The 25,098-nt window shown below is 41.0% G+C and overlaps 1 pseudogene; it reads left to right on the plus strand.

Annotated features, from left to right (window-relative positions):
* The first annotated feature begins 24,769 nt into the window (after window positions 1-24,769).
* Window positions 24,770-24,826, plus strand: LOC114019499 (annotated as a pseudogene).
* The last annotated feature ends 272 nt before the right edge of the window (window positions 24,827-25,098 follow it).

A 25,098-nucleotide genomic window follows, 5' to 3' on the forward strand; every position in this document is an offset into this window, starting at 1 on the left:
TTATGGTCAGAGAAAGTTAAATTGCACCAGTTCTCCTCCTGCTAATTAGCAAAACAATTCCCTCCCTCTCCCATACAGCCTCATTGTACTTCCCTACTAACATTTCACAGCAGAGAGGTAAAGTGAAGCCTTGCATCAATCAGTCCATGCTCTTTTTACACTGGAATGTAAAATGGACTGTAGTAGATTAAGTATGATCAGAAATAATTACAGCTCAGCTATACTTGTCCAAAGAAATGAATTAAGCAGTGCTATACAGCTAAATATTTGAGTTTGTTTGCTTACTTGCATGTCCCCAAATTTACTCCTGGGGTAGTCATTTGAAAGGCACTTAGACCCCATAGTGAAGCAGGATCGCTAACCCAAAATGTTCAAAACACATGAGTCAGGTCCTGCAAAATCATGAGATTCTCTTACAAATCATGAGATTTTATTTTTAACTAATAATTTGCCTTATGTTTTTTGAGCCTTAAGGGTACATTCAAGTCATACTTTCAAGTTTTTCTCTACAACCATGAGGGCTGGAAACTTTATTTTTTATTACAAAAAATGAAAGCTGAGATTTCACATGAAATCACTAGATTCCAAGACCTGGGGTTTTAGTAAAACATCCACTATCAAGAGACTGCTGATAAAAATCACAAGAATTGGCAACACCAGAGAGGAGCAGGATATTAGCTAACTATGCATCACAACAATTCCTTCATATTCAAGGAATGAATAAGATCTGAAATGGGGCTCCCAGGCACTCCTGCGAGTGATGAGGTTTTTGCTGTACGTATGACCGCTTTGGATCTGAGCCTGAAGTGTGATGAAGTCAATGGGAACTGAGGGTCCTAAGCCCCTTACAGGACAGATTCTAAAAAGCCATTGCTGAATCCTGACTAAAGTGAAATACCTCAGGTGTAGTCTGCGCACTCTGAAGTCCTAGCCATCCATTCAGTGTTCACGTTGGATTTTCGGTCCCAAGAAACCTAGCCTTTAAATATAAGCATGCAGATGTGCTAATCCTTTAGGACAGCACATGCATAAAAGTAAGTGTTTATATAAATGATCCCTCTCACTTCAGACCCAATTTAATCATCAAAGAGGAAAAAACACATTTTGTTTGGTCTTTTACTAGTAAAAAATGGCTGGTATTTAATAAGCCCTGGAGCCAGCTCTCAGTAGGACAAGCTTTTTATGGGCCAGAGGCACCTACCATACGCTTCCCTTCTGCATACAGCCACTGACCTGTGTCCAGCTGATTTGAATTTATTTCCTAAAGCTGATGCTTCATCCATTTAAATCAAAACAAAGAGAGAAACGTGGCATTTCTAGACCGCAGTTCTTGGTGTCACTACACATTACTGATAATTCAGGAATGTTACAGAACATCTCAAGTTTAAAGTACTTTCATGGTTCCAAAAGGAGAACTAAAACAGATGGGATTTCAGTGTGACCTTTTGACCTCCGATACATTGTTGACCCACATTATAGTTCAACAAAGTTACTCTTGGATTCATATTACATTTTGGGAAAAACAAGAGGGTTATAATTAGAATTGGGACATACTCTTCAGAGGCAGTTAGAATGGCTTCTTGGCCGTTGTAGAAGCTGGTTGGAAAATAACATGGATGTATCAATTCCTACAGAAAATCTCTGTGTGTCAAAGTTTTCCTGTTGGGTGCTCAATGTTCGGACACAGCACATGTTCTCTGTTATATTTATTATAAAAGTAAAAGCCTTTCTGGGAAAAGCATAAAATTCAGCATCAGATTGCACAGGGGTCAAGTTCTGGTACCAAAAAGAACAGGTCCAGGTTTAAAACTCTTCTTTTTGTAGTGCAGGCCTTGCATTAGAAGGCAGGGGTTATAGAAATTTCAGAAATAGCTGTATCAAAATGTTGATGTATTTCACCCCAAAAGTGGCTGCATTTCAGTAGTGGGTGAAGTGATTCCTCTATTAAGACTCTGATCCCTCAGTGGAATCCAGACAGGCAGAACCTTACACCCAGAGTCCCATTAAAGTTAACTGAGCTCCATGCAGAATGAGTGATCTGATTTTGTGGAGCCAATCAGATTGGGACCATAAGCTGCTAAGCACTTTGGCATCCTATTGAAAGATAAAAAAGGCTCTGTCAATGTGCTATTATTTAAAAAATTCCAGCTTTGCCTTCCCAGTGTATGTTAGCATGGGTTAACGTTTGCAGGAGTGATGAAGATGTGCAGTGCTCCAGAAATACTAAAATGAGATCTGAGCAATAGTCAAACTGAAAAGCAAAAACCCTTGAAAATAGGGTTCGTTACATTTCATTATGACCTCAAACATTCATTTACATAGAATATTTTGCTAAAATATTGGATTTTTTATTTGAAAGTGGGCTTTCCATCAAAACTATGAAAAAAAAATCTCAGGCATATCACGACCTAGCGGCAGCCATTTCATCTACCTCTTACACAGCAGTGCAATTTAGGAAAGGTTTATGATATCCCAGGAAACGAACATTTTCAATTTCATGGCATATTTACAAAATGCGGTCATAATTCCAAAGAGCTTGTTAAATTCTCTTGAATTCCTTCACCACCTACAGTATAACCTTAATGATCCAAACCTTAATCTCCCCTCCCTCACTCACAAACAAAATCCAAACATTGTCATGTCTTCCAAAAGGTATGTTAAAAGTTACCATGATCACCCCAAACCACAGATTATCCCAATGTGTCTTCTGGGATGTCCCCCAATGATTTTCTAACTGTGATGTTTGTATCGCATTTTAAAAACATGCATTTTAGAACACGTCCTTAACCCTAGTCAATCTGTTCCCATTTTCCTTTCACTAAGAGCTTGATCTTTCACTATAGAGGTTAACGAGAACGTTGCCACTGTGTGAACTGACCACAGAATGAGACCGTGGTGGTAGAGGTCTCACTCCTATCCCTGCCTCTGGGTGAGGTGTAGCAGTCAGTGCAGTGGTTGGGCATTTGGTACATGATGGGGAATTTCCCAATGTGTCACACTAGGATTATTTGATGCTGAACAAGTATGAGCCTATTACCAGGTCACACTCTCCAGTAACTGAAATAGGATGAAGTTTTGGTGGTTTGCCAACATTTTGTGTTGCATAATATTAGTTATATATGTTACAGATTATACAATATGATAAGAAAGCTGCAGTATTTTAATGGGTAATTGAGTTGACAAAACACTTCTCACGTTGTGCAATGCAAGTGCTGGGCTAGACTTTGCTATTTTACAACACCTTTCATCCCAGGATTTCAAAGTACTTTACCAACATTAATTAAGTTTCTAAGCTGCATCGTGTGTCATGTGATCCCTTCCTTACTAGATGATGAAATTGTGGCAGAGAGAGGTTAAGTAACTTTTCCAGAGACAGACACACACTGAAAGAATGGCAAAGATGGGATTAGAATCCAGGTGTCCCACCTCCCAGGTCCTCATCCTAACTAATAGGCATCTGTGAACATGACTTTGAGTGGTAGAACAACACGATTCAAGGTGTATGACAAAAACCCATAGGACTGGCTCTGCTTTCTAACCTGTAGTAGTAAATTTGTATGCTTTTGCAGTATTACAGTCTAGAATATCATACAAACAGCTTTGCTCCAAAGCCGCTTCTGCCAGTAAATGGGGGTGGCCTGTAGATGTTACAAAGAGAGGATCCACAGATGCTGGTCATCCTAAATATGTGCAGGCACTTTCCTCCCACTGTTGGAGACAAGGCCATGTGACCTAGTGGTACAGCATGGCGTGGGACTCAGGAAACATAGGTTCTATTCATGGCCAGCTGGGTGACATTAGGCAACACATGCATGCCTCAGTTTCCCCATCTGTTAAACATGAATAATTATATGGACGTACTCTGTAAAGTGCTTTGAAATCTACTCATGAAAAGTGCTAAGAGCTAGGTATTATTATTATTTTAAATTACCTTACTTACAAATCTCTTGTTTTAACAGATTCAAAAAAAATCTCATTTTTCTTGCATTTGGTACCCCAGATTTTAGGTTTTGGAGCTGAATTTAGGCAAAGAGTGGCCGAAGCGCTCCTGGGCTATGAAGAAAAGCTGATACACTTATTCAGCACAAGATGGTGGCGGGAGCTACACATATGTCTTCCTAATAGAAACAGATGGACGTCTATTATGCACTTAAGGGATGAGATGTTCATGTATATTCAAGTTATTCTCCCAACTCATCACACATTGCAGCAATCCTGTTCAGATCCAGGTAGTAACAATTACAGTGCGGTTCTGTAGTCTTGGCAGATAATTTGAACCAGGGAGTGGGTCACCTACGTGGAGTGGGGTAAATTTCTGGTAACAAGCAGTGAGGTTTTTTAGCACCCACCTCTGCTTATGAATAATGGGCCACTTCTTCGGCTGCTGTAACTGACGTCATTCCACTGAAGTCTACGAAGCCACGCCAACATACAGCAGGTGAGGATCTCACCCAATGCCTTTAAAATAAATGTGTGTTTTGTTCACTTTGTTCCCACGAATGTTTTACACTATTACAGGGTATGGATAAAGACCATTACATCAAATGGAAACAGCACCATCTCCCACCTCTTTTCATTCTTAGCCATAATTGGTACATGGCTGGAAAATAGCTGGCTAAAGACAAATCCTGGGCAAGGCTGACGTGATGCTGCTGGGGGTGGGGGAAGCACTTGGAAGAACTCTAACTCCACCTCATGCCATCACCTTGAGGAATCCTGCCTTTCCTCATGCGGAGACAATGAATGTCAGCCCCAAACCCTGAACATTGGAGACGTCTGCACAAACTTCATCCCAGCTAAATGGAGAGATTGATTCTTGCTTCTAACTAGAGACTGAAATCCTTTTAATGCCTGTGATTTCCTTTGATGGAAATCAAATTGACCCTGCTTTGGTGGTAAAATTTGTGGGAGTTATGCTTGACTCCACTTTATCCTCTAAAAAGCATATAAAACTCTTAAGACATCCTTTTATCGTCTGAAGGACATTGGTAGGCTGCCTTCCTTCCTGCTCCCCCGCCCCTTTGCTCCTGAATGGGTTATCCATGCTTTTTACTACTTCAAGGCTGGATTACCGTACTTTATGATTTGTTGTGGTCACCTGATAATTTTTCTTTAAACAGAAGCTTCAGACTGATCAGCATATGCCCTCCCAAGCCCCTTGTTTATTAAAAAACAGGTCTGATCATCTTTACCACAACTACCAACAAACAAATTTGGTTTGAGATTGCTTGATGGGCCTATAGCATAAGTTACCAGGCTCAGATTCCCAATACCTGTCATGCTCCTTCTTGCTTGGGGCTCCTCAAATCAAGGCACTAAGGCTATATATTGAGGTCCATCAGTCCTATCTTCATAGTTCAGATCAATACTGTATGAATACAGCGTGGATTAAAGTCCTGATCCAACATGCACTGGACTTGGTGTAAGATTCTGGATGAATTCTTTGGAGAGAGTCTTCCATCTCGTTGTTCTAAAATCCTGGTCAGGTATATAGAGTGGATTCTCCCAGGACATTATAATACCCATGATCTGTGCAAGGGCTTCATAACATGTTTAGAACAAAAGTATTATCTTGTGATCTCTCCTCAGTAACAAGTGAGTTTAAAAAAATCCAATTTCTCTGTGTGTGCGAGTGAGAGAGAGATATTTAACTAGGGGTCACAAACTAAAAACCCGGTGTGATACAGGTACCCTTCACAAGTGGTCATTCACTTTGGATTAATCAGTTTTGCCCAATTATCATTGGGATTACATCCCTGAAATGACAGACTGTGGAACTCTCTAGCACTGGAGATTAGGTTAAGTGTATATGGGCTAGATTCACAAAAGTACTTAACATACCTAAATCTCAGTTTTGGCTCCACTGCAATCTACCAAACTCCTGCTGAACCCTGCAGGCATCTAAACTCACTCATCCCTAAATTTCCAGAGTAAAGGTTCCCTGAGCATCTATGTTTCTGTCTCTGGGCATGCACACTGCTGTTTCCCCGTAGGTGTCCAGATACCTATCTCCTGCCTAAGTCCCAAAGCAATTCATGAACTGGGGAGGACAGGCGTTTGTCCACCTAAGTCATATGGACAGCCTGATCTGATAGGCATGCTCAGTTGCACAATGGACGCCTCTCAGATAGGGTCCAATTAAAGATCTGTCTGGAGGAGGCAGCCACCACTTTATAACTTTAGCCCAGTGGTTACAGCACTCACTTTGTATGTGGGAGACTCAGGTTTGATTACCCTTTCTGCCAGAGGGGGAGAAAGGATTTGAACAGGGTCTCCCACCTCTCAGGAAAGCAGCAGGACCAGACTGGATTCTGCATCTCCCAACTGAATGGCCTAACCACTGGACTACAGGCATTCCCTCTCTCCCCCTTTTCTCTCCCTCCACCAAATGGCTGCTCCACTGTGGATAAATACTTAATTACTGGGCGAGAGAGAGAGAGAGCGAGCGCGCATGCACACAAACACAAGAGTGCATGTGAATGACTATGGCTCAGTGCTTAGGGCAAGCAGATTGGAAGTGAGACCCTGGGTTCAGTCCCCCTGCTCCAATTATTCTTTCATTATTTATCCATAGTGGAACAGCTTCAGCTGGAGAGACTGAGGAGTCCCATAACAGAATACCCTATAGATCAGTGGTTAAAGCATTCATCTGGGAGATGGGGATTGAACCTGGGTCTCCCAATCCGAGGTGAGTGCTCTGACTACTGGGCTAAAAGTTATAAGGTGGGCACCACCACCTCCTCTGGCTATTTTGTGTGGGCCAGCACCTAACCTATTCCCATAATAAACAGTTTCGGTGCCTAAGCCATCTGACTCCAGGCAGTGGGTTCCTTTTCTGGCGCCACCCTGGATCAATAATCAGAGAAATACATTTGCCATCTTAAACTACTGCATTTTGGTTAAATGGTACAAATATGCTTCTGATTAATAACTAAACATGGAAGAGGGAGGAAAAGCATTTTACGATCTATGCCACTGGGATGAAATATTACTACTGTCAAAGAATGTCATGTAATTTCAGCAAGATGGCCTCTGACATCAGAAATACCTCTCTCAACAGCTTGATTTATAAATGCAATTCACAATTGTTCTATACTGTAATTAATACAAAGCAAGAACAAAGCAGTTGTGCAATCTCACCAATGAGAGGACTGTAATCCAAAATCACGTTAGCATAGCAATATTTAGGAGTATGCTACAACATGGTGGTTCTCAGACAATTGTTAGTTGGCTACTTATGGGCTGCAGAGCACTTCCAGAACGTTTGCAAAGGAGCTTCTGTCATAATAGTGCGGTATCCATGAGACTTCATGATATCCGTAGCCCTTTTTTGACCAATTAAATTCACAAACAACCCCCTTGCTGCAGCCTCTGTGGCTTCTTTGTGTCTTTGTTCAGCATTCCGTTTGCATACATTCAGCCGTGATCAAACTGCAGAGGACATCAACACTGGAGAAGCAAACGCACAGGAGTGTAGCACAGATTATGTCCTGCGCTCCTGCAACATCATTCTGCAACACCACCAGGAGAGGTTAGAGCAACTGGGGCTGAGCACAAAGACAGGAGATTCAAAACTAATAATAATGGTAAAATTCTAAATAGCAGAGACAAAACATGGTAGGACATAACTGAGCATCTACCTATATCACAGGATATCCAGTTAATTTACACCTTGTCTTCATAATTCTGACAATATGATCTTTCCATACAACCAGGCACTATAACTGGTGTGGACTTGGGGGTGGGCATCCACAAGCAGGTTAAGTGGCCTACAATACGGTGCTCTAGCATCATCAACTAAACACCAAGGAAACTCCACCAAGGAATTTGCAGACAAGTCACCTTCTATATATGGGTTCTTCCCTTAGCATAAATCACAGAATTCTATTGGTATGGAAGTACATTAACCATGAGAAAAGAGCTAACACAATGGCTAACAATAAATGTCTTTCATCAATTCACATAGCACGTCTTCGGGAACATTGCATTGATGCCTCTGGATGCTACCATGTACTTTTCTACTCTCCAGAATTCAGCTGCTGCTTGACATTACTCCAGACAACAAATTAACACTTCTGAAAGCTTTTAGTGATCAAAGCTTACCCTTCACAAGTTTGTTAATAACAAGAACATGCCAGAGCTGTCTGGCTCCAGTTGGAAAAATAGTTTAGATCAGTGCTACTCAAAGTGATGGTCTGCGGACCGGTGCCAGTCCGCGAGCCATTGGCTGCCGGTCTGCGCACACATTGGGAAAAAAAAATTGTAGGTCCCCCACATCAGATAGCTTGAGAAGCAAGGTTTAGAGGACACTCAAAGCTACTGTGGGAAGATGAGGAAGTTGGGGGAGTGGGATGTAAGTTGGCTTGAGAGCAGCAAAGCTCTTCTTTTTGAATGAGAACATTTGAAATGAAACTAACATTTTCATTTAGTTTAAGTCTCTAAATATAAGTAATGACAGCCTGGATTAGAACTGATCAAAACACAGACATCTTCCTGTGAAAAAATTCGAAGTGTCTTTGTGGGAAAAAGTAATAAAGTGAGAGTAAGTGTTTGTGCAAAGTTCTTTACGTTCTCCCTTCCTCTCCCATTTTATCTCTTTCCTTTTACCTTTTCCCACAAATATATTTCATTCAAGATTCATTCATGGGGGAAATGTCCATGTTCTGAGCTGCTCTAAGAAAAGGAGTACTTGTGGCACCTTAGAGACTAACCAATTTATTTGAGCATAAGCTTTCATGAGCTACAGCTCACTTCATCGGATGCAGTGAGCTGTAGCTCATGAAAGCTTATGCTCAAATAAATTGGTTAATCTCTAAGGTGCCACAAGTCCTCCTTTTCTTTTTGCGAATACAGACTAACACGGCTGTTACTCTGAAACCTGAGCTGCTCTAGTGATGTTATTACCTATAGCTGTTGCTTTACTGCCTTCTAGTGGTGAGGGTTCAGAAATAAGTAGGGGGAGGCTTTTTTTAGCAAAAAAAAAAAAAAAAAAAATACAAACACTAAACCAACCAAACCAAGAAAAAACAAAAACAAAACAACAAAACAACAACAAAACCCACAGTTAAGGGAGTTAGGTCCCCATCTTCCATTGACTTTTCAATCAGAACTGGGAGTAAAACTTTCAAAAGCACCTAAGTGCCTTAGAAACCTAAGTGCCTTAGAAACCTAAGTGCCATTGACTCTCAATGAGGGCCCTAAGGCGTAGATTCAAAAAGGTGTTGTGATGCTCAGCAAAGGGAGAGAGAGAGGTATTTTAGAATACAATCCATAAAGCTAGCACACTAGACTGGCAGTCCGTTAAGCCAGCCAACGGGAGATGGAGAAAATGCTAAGCCCTGCCCTTTCGAGATAGGCTAAATCCAGGCTACAGGGAGGTGCCTAGCTCTGCTAGTGATCCACAAACCAGGGAAATATAGATGCACCTCCACCTAAATTGCATGCGGGGTCCAATCTGGTAAGAATACTCAGAGACCACCTAACTCCACACAAGACAGCTGGAGGAGGAGACCCTCTCTTATAATCTTTAGCCTAGTGGTTAGTGTATTCACCCAGGATGCAGGAGATCCCCAGTTCAAGTCCCTCCCTCTGCCTGATGAGAAGGGACCTGAACAGGGCACTTGCACCTTTCAGGGGAGTACTTTAATCACGGGGTTGAAATATACTGATGTGGGGCTCCCTCAAGCTCTCCTACTGAAGTTGTTCCACTTTAATTGAATAGTTAAATATTAATTGGTAATGGAAAAAGACTTACACTGACTAGAGCCTAGTGGTTAGGACACTCACCTGAGCAGTGTTCAAATCCCTTTCCCCTCCGCCCCCCATCAGCCATAGGGAGGACCTGAATTGGGGGTTTCCCACGTACCAGGTCAGTACCCTAATCATTGGACTAACTGTTATAAGGGAGGATGAGGGCCTATTTTCTTTCAATTCATGGATCGCACTGGGGCTTGGGCAGGAGATAGGCACCCAGACACCTGGAGCGAGGCAGCAATATGCAATGCATAGAGGCCGAAATATAGGCACCGAGTGAGTTTAGGTGCCTACAATGTTAGGTGACAGCCGAGGAGTTTTGTGGAGCACAGGGGAGCCTAAAAAAATGGGACTTTGGCGCCAAAGTAGCTTTGTGGATCCCGTCCTAAGTCACTTGGACACCCGTAACAACAATTGCAACAGTGCCTAACTTCGCTAGGCACGACAGAAAATTCCACCCTTATTGAAGATGGCTGACTAAACAGAAGTCTCTGCACTCATGTCATAAATATTTCAAAACATGCCAGTTGAGTCAGCGAAGTGTGTGGTTGCCTCTTATTGTACATGCATTCACAGAAAACCTCACAGCATGTTGCCACTTGGAATTACTTGTGAGCAAGACAAATGACAATTTATTTATTTTTTTAAACATTTTGATACATTGCAAAGTGGTTTTTCTTTTAATTTTACACCACATCGTTTGAGATGACATCAAACAACATAATTTGTCATGACAAGAGATATAAAGAAATTAAAAAGGGATTAAAAGAAAACCCAGTTTTGAGAGTTGGCTAGTTGGAAAAGGCTGTAATTTAAAGCAGAAAGGCCTGCGTTGGATTATTCTGACAAATTGAAAAGAGGCAAAAATTTGCCACATGTCTGTGAGGAGGATATGAAATTGAGGGGATACAGTGTTTTCTGATGAGCAAGTACTAGAAGCCAAGAGATTCAGCTTTCTAAACCCAGCTCTGCTAATAGGGCTAATTAATGGAAAAGGCCCAGCTGCATTAAAAACTACCCGAATAGTTACACTTCTCTGGGACAATGCAGGTCACAAAGCTAATGAGAGTAGGGGACAAAGCATTCTTGACTGAGGGGATCCGGCTAGGTAACAAACTCCCAGAAGAGATTAGGCAAATCTGGGGCTTGATCATTTTCAGGAAATGTACAAAATTTTCCTCTTGGAAAAAGTGTTTTCACTACAGCAAAAATGACACTCAGTGTCATAACATTGACTCCCCCTCTACCTACTCCCCACCCCACCACAAAAATACAAAACAGTTACATGAACAAATCAACCAACCAAAACCAAACTACACCAAGCAGAGTTTTTACCCCAAAAAGGAAGAAGTGACAGATTCCATAATGCCCACTAGGGACTTTGCTATTGATTTTACGCAGAAGGCACTCAGATACTGTGGTGATAGGCAGCAGAATAAAACCCTAAGACAGATAAACTCTGTGGATGACAAGGCTTATTTACCCTCCCTCAGAGGAGGACCAGAGGGGATGGAGCAAATGTTTGTACGGACGTTTGAAAAGAATGCTATTGTTAAAAATACCAACACACCTCTCATTTAAATAATTAAGATAATGAAACTAAAATAAATGATATTTTAGGTTACTGCTGCTCCTTTCATCCCAAAGGATCCTCCATTTCTTCATTAACAATAAAAACAAAAAGGTCACTGAAGTACAGCCAGAGTTCAGCAAACAACTGGCTATCAGCAAGCAGCACACAGCACCATGTAGAACGTGAAGGGGGAATTTTGGGACACAAGAACAAGCCCTTAATCTTACATGGGAATTTTAAGGGCCAATTTTTCAAAATAGCACCTTCCTTACACAAGCACAATCTATGACTGCAATCAAATTGCAGGCAGAAATCTGGGTACTTGCACCTTAAACTACTGATTCAGAGTACAAATCAGGTACAGTGGTCAGAGATGCAATCATTCGGACGTACACCCATCAAATTTTGTGGAAACAAATTTTGCCTGTCAAAAAGGGAGGGTTTTAAAAAATGTACCCCTACATGTCCACATGGAGCAGACAGAACTTCTGTTTCTAAGGACTCATTTGAGGGCCATCCATACAGCGTTCATGGAAGTTAATTTACCTTTCTCAGGTGGATAGACAGATGAACCCAGCCTGCCAGGATATTAACCTTAGTTCCAGAGAGTCTGTGTATGCCAATCTTAAAACCTAGACCCACCTATGCTTCAGGTCAAGAAATGTATAATTTTGAGACTGACTCATGGACAAATTCCACTTGGAGATATTCAGGATTTCCAAATGGATATTCGCTTTTGGCCTGTGTATGTTGCAGGACAATTTTGTTTCCACCAATCCTTGCCATCTCAACGCACGTTACACCATGTTATGTTTTGCCTGAATTTGGGCCAGATTTTTAAAAGCACAAATCAGTGTCCAAAGCCAGTCTTGCATATAAACGAGGCGAACACGTTTAATGACCTAGCCTCTGGCCTCATGAAATGATACATCAGAACAAAACACATGAGAAATGGAGCCCCAATTAACACACTAACTGCAAATTGATGCTCTTGGTTCATGGTAACTGCTTTCAATCTGGGTGTTGCATATTGGATTATATTCCTCATGATTCGAAAGGCAGAACAAACTGAGAAGAGGCTGTGGAGCCGACAGAAAGACACATAATCCTACTCAGCACCAGCCACTCATAGTAACTTTATATCAAGGGCTAGTAATTATCATAAAGGAGAACAATAGGAACCAAGTGTAATTGGAAGTCTGGTTATGATTAAAGATGAGTCAAACTGGTTTGGAATATGAACATAGAACTGTTTGGAAGTCCATTAATTACATAAAATGGATATAGATGTAAGGAGGGATTTTCAAAAGCACTCAGCTTTGGACTAAGTCTGCTCTCAGTGAAGTCAACGGAGTTTTATTGTTAGGTTTAATGGGAGCAGAGTAGAATTTTGAAAATCCTGCCCATATGGTTCATTTGGGGGATAACTCTGCTGCCATTTCTTTGCTGTCACTTTCCAGTGACCTTTTATTACTAAGGTGGCTCTGCTGCATAAGGGATAGTGTCAGGATCTGAGGGTTTTCCAGGGAGTGTTCACCCCCTACATGGCAGTAAGCATGTATATGTGGGGCAGGGACATAAGATCCACTGCTGTGAAGATCTTCCAGTCTTCTTCCGTGTGGCAGGGCAGAATAGACGAAGGCTGAAGTATCCTCCCTATAATGGCACCATAGTCTGGAGGAAGATTCATCTCAAGGATTCATCTTCTCCATGCTGCTTAGACTAGGAGCTGAAGCGAGGCTTTGGCCATTAACGTTTGTGCTAATACAGCTCTGTGGTACTTCCTGGAATAACGCAGCAATCTGGGCTGGGTGGATGGCATAGAGATCTCATTTCAAACATTTTGTTGCAGTTTAACATCACAGGGGAGTTGTATTAGGGCTACATCTGAGAGATGGTTAGGAAATATCAGCAAGTGGTCACTACTTTCCGTCTAATAATGACAGTCTTTTATTCCCACAGAAGAGGTAAAGCACAGGCAATAGGGATACAAGTTTATCTGTCTTGCTCTATGTGACACGCTGTATTAACACCCTACACACTACTGTAATGATCTTTGTACAAAATATGCCTTGTGAGGTATCATTTGAAAACTAAACTCGATGATCATTAATTTTCTTGTCCAGGGAGCTGTTAAACCAGCCTATCCTAAACAAAGGAATGTGTGTTTACCTCAATTTACACATAAGCAGTAGACTGGACCATCAAGACAGCAGGGGAGGAGATGGCAGGAAACAGAACTATTTGCATTTCAGAAAATAGAAGTGGGGGGAAGAAAAAACAGAGCTTCCTTTACCACCAGGCTCCATGATACTTTCCTCACTGCTTAAATAAACTTTACTTTGCAGGGTAAACCTCAGAAGAATCCATTTCAAAGGTGTGCTGGTCTACAAAGACAGAGGTTCTGAACCTTTAGTGATAAGCAATTGAATCAACTGATTGTTCACCAGGTTACTATATTATAAAAGTGTATCTAGTGAGGTCTTTTCTGAAAGCCAATGACACACTGGTGATTAATGTCATTGTGAAATGTATATATTAACAGTATATGAGGAAATATGGAAAATAAATGATATTATATTTTAAAGTCTATGGCAAAAGAGAGAAATAGTTTCCCTCCCAGATGGAAGAGAAGGCAGCTATTTACTTGTTTCCTATGTAAATTAAGGCTGGTGGAATCAAAACAGTGGAAGCCTCATTTACATACAAGGGGATGGGAAGCCTACAGGAAGGGAAGAACAGCATGAGATCATCTTGCCTCTTAAAACAAAGTCATAGAACTTTGGGCGATATAAGCAAACACAGAAGCCATCTTTGGCATCCACCACTAGACAAAGAAACAGAGCTCTTGCAAGCTGAGAAAGATGGGTCCTTCAATCAAAGGTGGATTGAAGTCTTTGGAAACAGAATGTAGGTGAGCAATCTGCTTAGGCAAAGCCTATATTTTGCTAGATCATGTTTCAGACTTTTAGATGTGTGTTTTCACTTTTATTTGCTTGTAACCATTGCTAACTTTATATCTTATATTTGAACTCACTTAAAATCCTATTTTCTTTGTTAATAAACATGTTTTACTATTAATCTAAACCAACAGTGCTGCATTTGAACTAAAGTGAATGTTAACTCCAGTTAATGTGCAAGCTGGTGGGTTATGTGTCTTTAGAGGAATAATCGGACCCTACTAGTTCTCTGAACGGTTCAGGAGTGGGCTAGACATTACAGACGTCACAATTTGGGGGAAATTTGAGATTGAGAATATGTTGGGGTCACCTTGATGGCTATAACTAAGGCTGGTGTAAGAAAGAGTTGGGTTGTGGAGCTGTAGACAAGCTGCTAGGATCAGATCTGCTGAACCAAGGCTATCTAAAGGCACAGACACTTCAGAGCATGACCAGCACGCTGGTAGGCTAGTTGTGATCATCCTAGGTTGGGAGCTACAGCAGCAAAGCATTGTGACACACTCTGGGGTTGCAGGGCAAGTGGTGACAACCTCTCACTGATCTGGATTGCACCCCAAAATGCCATCACACCCTACCACTGGCTGACACCAACTCTGTTCCGGAGGAAACAGCTCTAAGGCTGGCATATCTCCCCTCTGATACTGTGAAAAGGGTGCTCATCAGTGTTAATTGTAAGGTTAATTTTTGTGGCATAGATACCTTTTCACTGGGAACTGAACACATGCAAAGCAGTAGTCTTTAGACAATAGCTTTTGACACTGTGGAACTGGGCTGTAATAGCAATCCCAAAGCGCAAGGCAAGTTATGCTATTAGCAAAATCCATCATCAGCTCCACCGCCCTTCAAAAACAATGAGTCTAAAACCAATTGTATCATTTCCCTTTATGTGACTCTGCTCTAAAGACTTGCCAACTAACTTTGATGGATTTACACAAGGGAAAAATTTGGCCCACTGTACATAAAACACCAGCATAGTTGAAAACATGCTCTGAAAGGCTGAACTGAAATTAAAACTTCTCTTCCACTAATAACAGCTTAAGATCTTCATTTTTGGTTCATGATGACTTAAAAAAAAATCAATCATTCTGTTTTATAATCCCCTTGAAAGTGATACCCTCTGAATCATCTTAATGTTTTTCATCTGAAGGAAGAAAGGTAAGACAGCGCTACGTTGCATTTTCTTTCTATTTGGGGTGGGATGGGGGAGCTGGAAATAATCTGGAGAAAAGTTTATTTCCAACTTTCCAGCCCTTTTATATAATTAACAGGATGTAAGAGCCTTAGACATAACAAATAGAGGTTGGAGAAAACCACAAACTCTCCATATGGGGTTTAGTTCCTGTTTACTAGTATCCTGTTTACAACATGGGCTTTGATGGTCAGATCATCAGGCCTCTCATGTTCCCAGCAAGGCTGCGCTTATTCTCTACTTATTTATGACTGGGAAGAATTTTTAATAAAAAAAATGTAGGGGAAACAAAGCAGAAAGAGATTATAACAATATGTATCATTACAGAAATGCCAGGATCATTGTTACAGGCTCACACATTGTCTGTGTGAAGATGATAAGGGGACGTAAATTAGCCGCCAGAATAGCAACATGGAACAAATGCTAGCTTTCCCTCCCATGTCAAAGTCTGGGCTGCATGACCCATCTGGCAAAGCAACGGGGACTCACTGCCCCAGATTTTTGATTCACAGTTTTTAAAAGAGATTTTGACTTAATGCCCTAATTCAGGATGGGAATTTTTCTTCTAAATCTTAAAAATTCTTACTGGATGAAAAGCCATTTCCCACCCAGCTCTAATTATGGTGAACAGGGCTGCAGTTGTATCATATGTAATATGCCAATGAAAAACAAAATCTACTTTAATAATTATAGGATATATTTAAAAATTCAACAATAAAGGCCAGATTCTGATCTGAGTTATGTGGATTTAAATATAAAAACACTCAGCTTCATTGGAGTTATTTGATATTTATGTCAGTGTAACTAAGCTTGGAATCTGCCCCATAACATTAAATTCTTGTACATGAACAGCAAGAAAAATCAATAGAGGGCACTTATATTAGAGCATAACTACAGTGCAGTCAATGTAGCAATAATTATTTACATCATCTGAAGATCCAGTCTTCTGAGTCTATCACTGGAAGTTACCTTTCCAGATGGCAGGATGCCTGTTCTTGGATTTATGACACATGTCTGTAATCCACTCGTTTTGTAGCCCTAATGCACTCACATGAAATGCCAAACAAGAATGTGGATGATATGTTTTTAGTATAAATTGCTCTGAGCACATAACTATATCAAGATAATTTTTCCTCTCTTGCAATTAATGCCAAAACTTCCACTAACTCTGGTGCGATAGAACTGGGCACTTTATACCTGCCTTGGCTTAATAACAAAAACAAGATGTTTCCTGATAAATCTAATACATGAAGCTTGATTCTTGTTTCATGCTGGTTTACAACCCTTTGCCTGCAGTAGTTCACTCTCATTTGCATCGGCATACATTAAACTAGAAAAAGCACCTTGATCCTTTATTTCCCTTACAGTATTTAAATTAAGAGAATGCAAGTATGAGTGAAAGATGGAACATCCACCAGCTTCAACTCTGTGGCCTGTGCCAACCTATGTCCCAATCTTTGGTCCTGAAAGCTCCTGAGAACTGCTGTTCTGACAGCATTTCCGCTGCACCCAAAATGGAACTGGAAAATAGGCCACTCTTGGACAAGGATCTGACTCACAATCAAAACCACTGAAACAAGATTCAAACCCAAACTCCTTCCTACTCCCAAATTCAATGGGGTTCAGATTAGAGGCACCAGTTTTTGACTCATCTCCAACCTATAGATTATAAATTGCACCTTAGGTTAGGGTAGCAGGTTTTTTTATTTTGTTTTTGGTTTTAACTTTTTTATCCTGTAGTGAATTATCAGACATCAGCAGGCAGGGGTTCGCAATGGAACAGCTGTCACAATCTTAAAACTCCAGGGGCCTTAACTGTGATACTATCACACGTGCAAATGTGCTGCATCTGTAGCAAATCTTAAACAAAATATAGCATTATCTCCTCAGTAGCCATGTTACTGCATTAAAGTTGCTTATTAGTTTCCTAATTAAATTTCCACAAACTTTATAGCTGTGACAGATTCTTGGTAATCTTTTCTGCAGTAATTTAGATGGGACGCCGGAGGGAAAGGGTGGGGCAGCCCGTCTCATTTCATGCCAAGAGTCTGTGCTACCAGTTACACTCGTCAATCTCTTGCTTAAGCATTTAGCAGTTATAAAGAACTCATTAAAAAGGCTCAGATTTATTAGAAGCACCTCAAGCTCATTAAGAATTCAGAAAAAATGTGAAGCCCTTGCATCCACATGCTCTTTATGAAGCTGTCAGCTACAGTTGACTGAAAAGTGCAAAAAAGTTGATGTTCTATTTTATTTCAGAGTAACAGCCGTGTTAGTCTGTATTCGCAAAAAGAAAAGGAGTACTTGTGGCACCTTAGAGACTAACCAATTTATTTGAGCATGAGCTTTCGTGAGCTGTACAGCTGTAGCTCACGAAAGCTCATGCTCAAATAAATTGGTTAGTCTCTAAGGTGCCACAAGTACTCCTTCTATTTTATTAAAATTTTGCATTGAGGGGTTTTTGTTTGTTTGTTTTTAAATTTGCCAATTTTTCAGTGGGGAAAAAAAAAGTTCCACTTTTGTTTTTTCCCCTTTTCTCTCCCCCGTCCCCTTGTTTTCCAACAGCAAAATGGATAAAGTGGGAAAGAGAGGAAAAGTTGAGGAGGAAAGGTGGGGGAAGGAATGGAGGGGAAAGGGAAAAAAAGAATCATAGAACTGGAAGGGACCTCGAGAGGTCATCTAGTCCAGTCCCCTGCACTCGTGGCAGGACTAATTAGACCATTCCTGACAGGTGTTTGTCTAACCTGCTCTTTAAAATCTCCAGTGATGCAGATTCCACAACTCCCTAGGCAATTTATTCCAGTGCCTAACCACCCTGACAGTTAGGAAGTTTTTCCTAATGTCCAACCTAAACCTCCCTTGCTGCAATTTAAGACCATTGCTTCTTGTCCTATCCTCATAGGTTAAGAAAAACAATTTTTCTTCCTCCTCCTTGTAACAAACTTTTGCATACTTGAAAACTGTCATATCTCCCCTCAGTCTTCTCTTTTCCAGACTAAACAACCCCAATTTTTTCAATCTCCCCTCATAGGTCATGTTTTCTAGACCTTTAATCATTTTTGTTGCTCTTCTCTGGACTCTCTCCAATTTGTTCACATCCTTCCTGAAATGTGGTGCCCAGAACTGGACACAATACTCCAGCTGAGGCCTAATCAGTGCGGAGAAGAGCGGAAGAATTACTTCTCGTGTCTTGCTTTCAACACTCCTGCTAATACATCCCAGAATGATTTTTGCTTTTTTTGCAACAGCGTTACACTGTTGACTCAGATTTAGCTTCTGGTCCACTATGATCCCCAGATACCTTTCTGCAGTCCTCCTTCCTAGGCAGTCATTTCCCATTTTGTATGTGTGCAACTGATCGTTCCTTCCTAAATGGAGTACTTTGCATTTGTCCTTATTTAATTTCATTTTATTTACTTCAGAGCATTTCTCCAGTTTGTCCAGATCATTTTGAATTTTAATCTTATCCTCCAAAGCATTTACAACCCTGCCCAGCTTGGTATCGTCCACAAACTTTATAAGTGTACTCTCTATGCCATTATCTAAATCATTGATAAAGATATTGAACAGAACCAGACCCAGAAATGATCCTTCATTATGCCCTTCCAGCATGATTGTGAACCACTGATAATTACTGTCTGGGAATGGTTTTCCAACCAGTTTTGCACCCACCTCATAGTAGCTCCATCTAGGTTGCATTTCCCTAGTTTGTTTATGAGAAGGTCATGCGAGAGAGTATCAAAAGCTTGACTAAAGTCAAGATATATCACATCTACCACTTGCCCCCCAATGTAAGGGGAGGGGATCAAAAGTCAGAAACTTGAATAAAAAAATCACTTTGGGTTTTTTGTTGTTGAAAAATATTTAAACTTTGAATACAAATAAATTCTGTGAATATTTTCCATTTTTGAAAAAAAAACCCACCTATTTTTCATCAAAAAAGGTTTCAAACAAAAAAATTCAGTCACCTCTACTCAACCAAATTACTGTCTTTAATTACAACTAAATGGATTTTTGGGGGTGGAAAAGGTCAAATATCTAAAGCTCTATTGTAATACAATAGTAATAGGTTAAATTCAATTAAAAAAATAAACTGGCACAAACGTGGCCACGCCCAGATACACTGATTCTTTTACAACTTGCACAAACTTTGGTCTTGATCCAGCAGGGTGCTGAGGGCCCACAATACTAAAGAAGTCATGATATCAGTGACATCTGAAGTCAATGAGACTAGTGGGGTCTCAGCATTTTGCAAGCGATGCTCAGCACTTTGCAGGATAGGGCTCCTTGCTTGAATGAAGATGAAAACCAGCCCTGTAATACTAACAGGAAGTTTGCCAGAATGTCAGCAAGAAACCCCTTGCTTCATAAAACAAATATGCTTTACAAAACTGGAGTACACCGGCAGACACAAAGGTACAATCCTGGCTCCACTGAAGTAAATGGCAAAACTCCTTTTGACTTCAGCAAGGCCAGGATGTCATCCATGGAAGAATGCATTGGCTTCAGTAATGCTGGTCAGAAAATGGCTTTTTTTTTCCTGGGGGGAAAACAATTCTAATCTTCACTGAAAAAAAAACAAACAGAATTTTCATCGAAAAGCTTCTGAACAATGAACATTTTGGTTTCCAGATGAAAATTTTTGCTTTCAGTTTTCCAGTGGAAATATATATAAGCAGACACTTTGTGCCAATATTTGCATTTAGCGAAAACTCTATTGGTCAAAAATAAGCGGTGATGGAAAATTTTCTCTCAGCACTAATTGCTGTGTATCTTTGCAATGTAGTGCCATGTATGACCTTCACTCAGGATTCAGAGCTCCACTGGACTCAGCATACCACATAGGCTTCTGCCCTTGGGCACATTAAGCAGATTGGTGTCTGACAGATTCAGTATTAAACACCTTTTTTCCTGGATATGGTGTTGTAAAATCAGTTGATAGTGAAAGAGGGTGGGGAAGGAAGCCAAGCCATTGTTTCATTTCGCCTCCTGTAAACTGCTGAAGGGGCTTCATGGTGAGCCATGCCCTCTTCTGGTCTGCCAGGGGGAAAGGCTGGGCTGAGTTGCACTGGGCCTTGAGCAGCTGTTTGATTTGCTTGTGCTTCTATGTTGCCCAAGTCACAAGAGCACGCAAACTTTTAAGTGCTTATTGGAAGTGAAGTAGAACTTCGAACCTTTCAATCCACACTAATCTGTGGATCTTCCCCTTAAGGTATCCTGCCCACTAGTTCAATACATACATCTTTAAAGGCCTTTTAAAAAAACATTTGCCTGCAAGTTACAGCTGTGCTTACTCATGGAAGTAGGTAAGTGCCTTTGGTTTTGCATTCATATTTAGTAATATTAACAAATCGGGTGAAATACATGATATGCCAGAGTGAAACAATTATACAACAGTCCATTGCAAAGGGTTGAGAAACTCAACTCAGCTTTGCAAGAGAGAACAAAAAAAAAGATTAAGGGCAGCTTTTTAATGCGGGAGACTCCCATGGTATTTTGAAGAACAATGCTTGCCAACTTCAAGGCCACCAAGCCAGCAGGTAAAAATACAGTCATGTGAACACTTATTAGAACAAGTCTTTTTCTTTTCCCCGTGATATCTATGCTTATTCAAAATGTGCAGCAATAAATCAAATTAGATCAGATGCAACTGTCTGAAAGGAAACCACATGATAATCAGCTTTAAAGTTTTCCCATCCAAAAGAAAAAACAAAAAAGGGAAAAAAAATCAGTACAGCACTAGAGTAAGATAATATGTGCATCTAACCCATTATACCTGGCTTGAAACTATAGAAAATAATATGTGATAGTAGCATGTAAAGACAGGCTCTTATTAAACATAATCACTCAGGATCTATCCTGAATCAGTTAATCCATCTTGTAACTGACAGACAGACAATTTGACTAGTACTCCCTGACTTTGAAATTAATGGGAATATTAATAAATGTTACTATTGTACCTACTTATATTTGGATTATTTTCATGAACTACAGTAAACACACGGGAAATATGATTACATTAATGAATGGTTTGTCACTTTTTTTTAATTGCTTGGTTACATCAATTCATTATCTTCTTCTGGTTACAACATTCATTACTGCTGATGGGCCACATTTTCAGCCGAATGTCCAATTTTGCATGCCTGTTTTTTGTGTACAATTGATTGTATGTGCAAAAGTGGTGCACACTTATTTTGTGCACACAGTCATTTCCAGGCAGGCTTGCCAACAGGGGGCGGTAAAGGGAGTAATTGCCTAGGGGTCTGGGTGATTTAAAAGGGCCTTAAGGTTCTAGGCACGCGTGGGGTGGTACCGGTGGCGACAAAGGCAGCTGGGCGGACATGTGGAAGCCCTGGCCATGCCGGAAGAGTGCCCATTGACTGTTCTGCCCTGGGACCCAGAAATGCTGTCAGCAGGCCTGTTTCCAGGCTCTGACTAGGCAGTTGGGAGCCCAGATTTGCACATATGGCGGTTAAGTGCATGAAAAATGGGTTCATGCTTATTGGTGTAGTGAAATGCAGATGCAAAACTGGAAGTTATTTCAAGAATAGTTGAAAATTGTCCCAGCATTTCTGGGCTTTCATACGATTTTACTATGCTTTTACAAGAGTAATATGTATGTACTATATCATAGCTATTGATACAGTTTTTAGTACATGCTGTTAGTACTAAAACATATCTCCGGTGTTACATGACAAGCCCATTCTTAAAACTCAACATTTAATTTAAAAACAAGTAAGAAATCTGTCTCTGGGAGCTCCCCACATTGATTGAATCTCTGGTTTTACATTTTCAGAGGACACTCAAAGATGTTCTTCCAAAATTTCAGGAGCATCTATTTATGTGGAAAGGAGCATTAGTTGCATATGAAAATTGCATATGTGGGAACTTGTGCAGTCAGTGGATTCAGTAAATGCAACTGTTGTAAAATTTGGTCCTAATCAGCCTAATCTAATTTAAGTTTAAAGTGTTCCCCCTCTCTACCTGCCACCCTCTCTTCCCACCCACTACAAAAACAAACAAATACATAAAAATAAAATCAACACTATAGAAATGGAATTTGCACAGTCCCTGCAGTTTCCTCTGTCTTAGTCACCCAATATAATTTCAGCTTCTTTAGGGATCTTTTGACCCCCCCATAGTGTTATACCTTAGTTGAACTCTAATAGGTTAATGAAACAGGTAGAACCCCCACTACCCTACTGTATTTGTTTGTTCTGGGTGAAGTTACACCTAGTTTTAAACTGCCACTGTAGGAGAGTCCCAACTTGTTTCACTATCAGTTGATTTTGATAATCTGCCAAGCAGCTAATCCTGCCTGACATGCAACTCACATGATATAACTCACCTGCACTTCATCAAAGCAGTTAATCTGCCTTTAGTTTTAAAAGAAATAAGTGTCATCCTGCCAACAGTTGTTGCAGGCGCCTGGAAAACATGTTTGCAAATGATTCTGCTTGGTTTATCATCATCACTAGCATTTTGACCTTCATTGTAACGGCACAGGGCCTTCTTCTTTTATGGAAATGATGCATGAGGAAACAGGTGCATGCTGTCCATGCGATTCCAAAAGGAATGGTTCCCTGCTAACACAAGTGCATCATTTCCATCTCTTGGCCATGTGATTACACTCTTCCACAGGATTTTGCCTTGTTCTCTTAGTTGAAGGATACCTACAGTTGCAATAGCAATATATTGTTTGCCTGTAGCATGGCTTTCTTCCCCCATCAAGTGTTAATGAACTTCCTGTCCTTGTTCCTGAAGTAATTGTAAAGGTATGTTGGAGAATATACTGCCCACACTTTATTAAAACCTAACAATCTTATCCTGCACTCCCTGCTCAGGAAAATATACCTCTGATTTCATTTGGGGTTAATTTCCACATGTAAGGATCATACACTTGGATTTAATCGCCAAGAGCTTGATTTAAAGACTCCCATTTACTTCAGTGGGCTTTGGATCAAGCCCTAACTTCCTTTCTAAATTTCATAGACACAAGGAGATAAACAGAAATCAAACAGACATAAAGAGGGATCTTTTACACAAGCAGAGATTGGCTGCTGACCAAAGAAGCGAGGTAACCTTTACTTAATTAAATGTTGCTTCCCATGTTCATCAAAATGTGGCATTTAATTTGAAATGACAGAAAAGAGCATCTATGCCGCAGTGCCATGGAAAACTGGTTAAAAATATTAACCCCATATGTGTGATTAGAATGCCTGTGCACGATTCTGCTAATGATAATGGCGTTGCCATCTCTATGAACTGATTGGATTAATAGTTTTAGCTTGAAATAAGAGAAGAGCAGATGTGGGAAAAGGCATTTTTCTATTATTTCCAACACAATGTGCCCAGTTATAGCACGTCATGCTGTTTCATGTTTTATTGCAGCCCATTTCCCCTTGACTTTCTGGCTGAGGATCTGATCATGTGAAGTGCTGAGTACTGCCTGGGAGTTGCCCACTGCACTCAGTTCCTACTGTCTTCCAGTGGAAATGGAAGTCATTCAGCATCTCTCAGGAAGCTCTCAGCATGATGTAGAATTGGGCCCTTAATTAGCTACTGTGGAGTTTCAAAGCAATGCACACAAATCCTGTGTGGCCGAGCTCCGACCTTGTCCCCATAGGTCCCACGGTTCCAGGTGGTTTATGCTAGCTTCAGAGGCTCACTTCAACCCTCCACATAGCCCTTCTCTCTCTAGGGCCAGGGATACAGTCTACTGAGCCCTTTTCATCATAAGCCAGCAATGGAGGTTGGTGAGAGATGTCTCTGTTGCTTCTACAGCCTCATGCCAAAACAGTTTAGCCTCCTGTCCTGACAGGGGCCTGTTTTCCCCTCCCAGGAGGTGTTTCTGTAGTGGTGGGTTGGGGGGAAGCCTAGGCCCACCCTCTACTCTGGGTTTCAGCCCAGGGACCCTAATGGTAGCAGCTGTTGGCAGCCAACCTTTTACTGCCAGAGTTGCTACATTTCCCTGGGCCACTTCCCCATAGCTCTCCTGCTTCTCCCTTCTTCACCCTTACCTTAGGGCTCCCTTACCAATGACTTGAGGGTCTCTTCATTAACCAGCCCTTCAGCCACACTTCCTCTCCCCTGGCTCCTCTCTGCCTGACTGGAGTGAACCCTTTTATATTATCAGAGGGGCCTTAATTAGAGTCAGGTGGTCACATTAGCTCAATGGCCTCACCTGACTCTTTGCAGGTTAATTGGAGTCAGGTGTTCTCATTAGCCTGGAGCAGCCCCTGCTCTGGTCAGTCAGGGAACAGAAAACTGTTAATCCAGTGGCCAGTATATCGGCTAGCACGGCCCCTGCGCAAGGATGACACGCAAATTCGTGAAGCGTTCCATATTTTTGTCCGGGGTCCTCTGCTCGGTGTCCCCGTCCAGTTCCCTTCGTTTGACCCTTTGACCGCATTCCCGTCCCTGTTGTTCATTAGTTGTCCCCCGTAATTAATTGGTTTTCCAGGTCCTGTGGACCCCCCCCTTCAGGTGGGGGGGGATCCTTTAGCAGTGGGCGGGCTTTTTATATCATTTTTATATTCGAAGTTATGAATATTGGCTGTGTACTTGCTTGATTTTTAAGTAGCCCTAATAAAGTATTTTGGTCAGCTTCTTGAGAAATGAAT

Source organism: Chelonia mydas, chromosome 13, assembly GCF_015237465.2.
Source record: "Chelonia mydas isolate rCheMyd1 chromosome 13, rCheMyd1.pri.v2, whole genome shotgun sequence".
Lineage (NCBI taxonomy): Eukaryota > Metazoa > Chordata > Testudines > Cheloniidae > Chelonia > Chelonia mydas.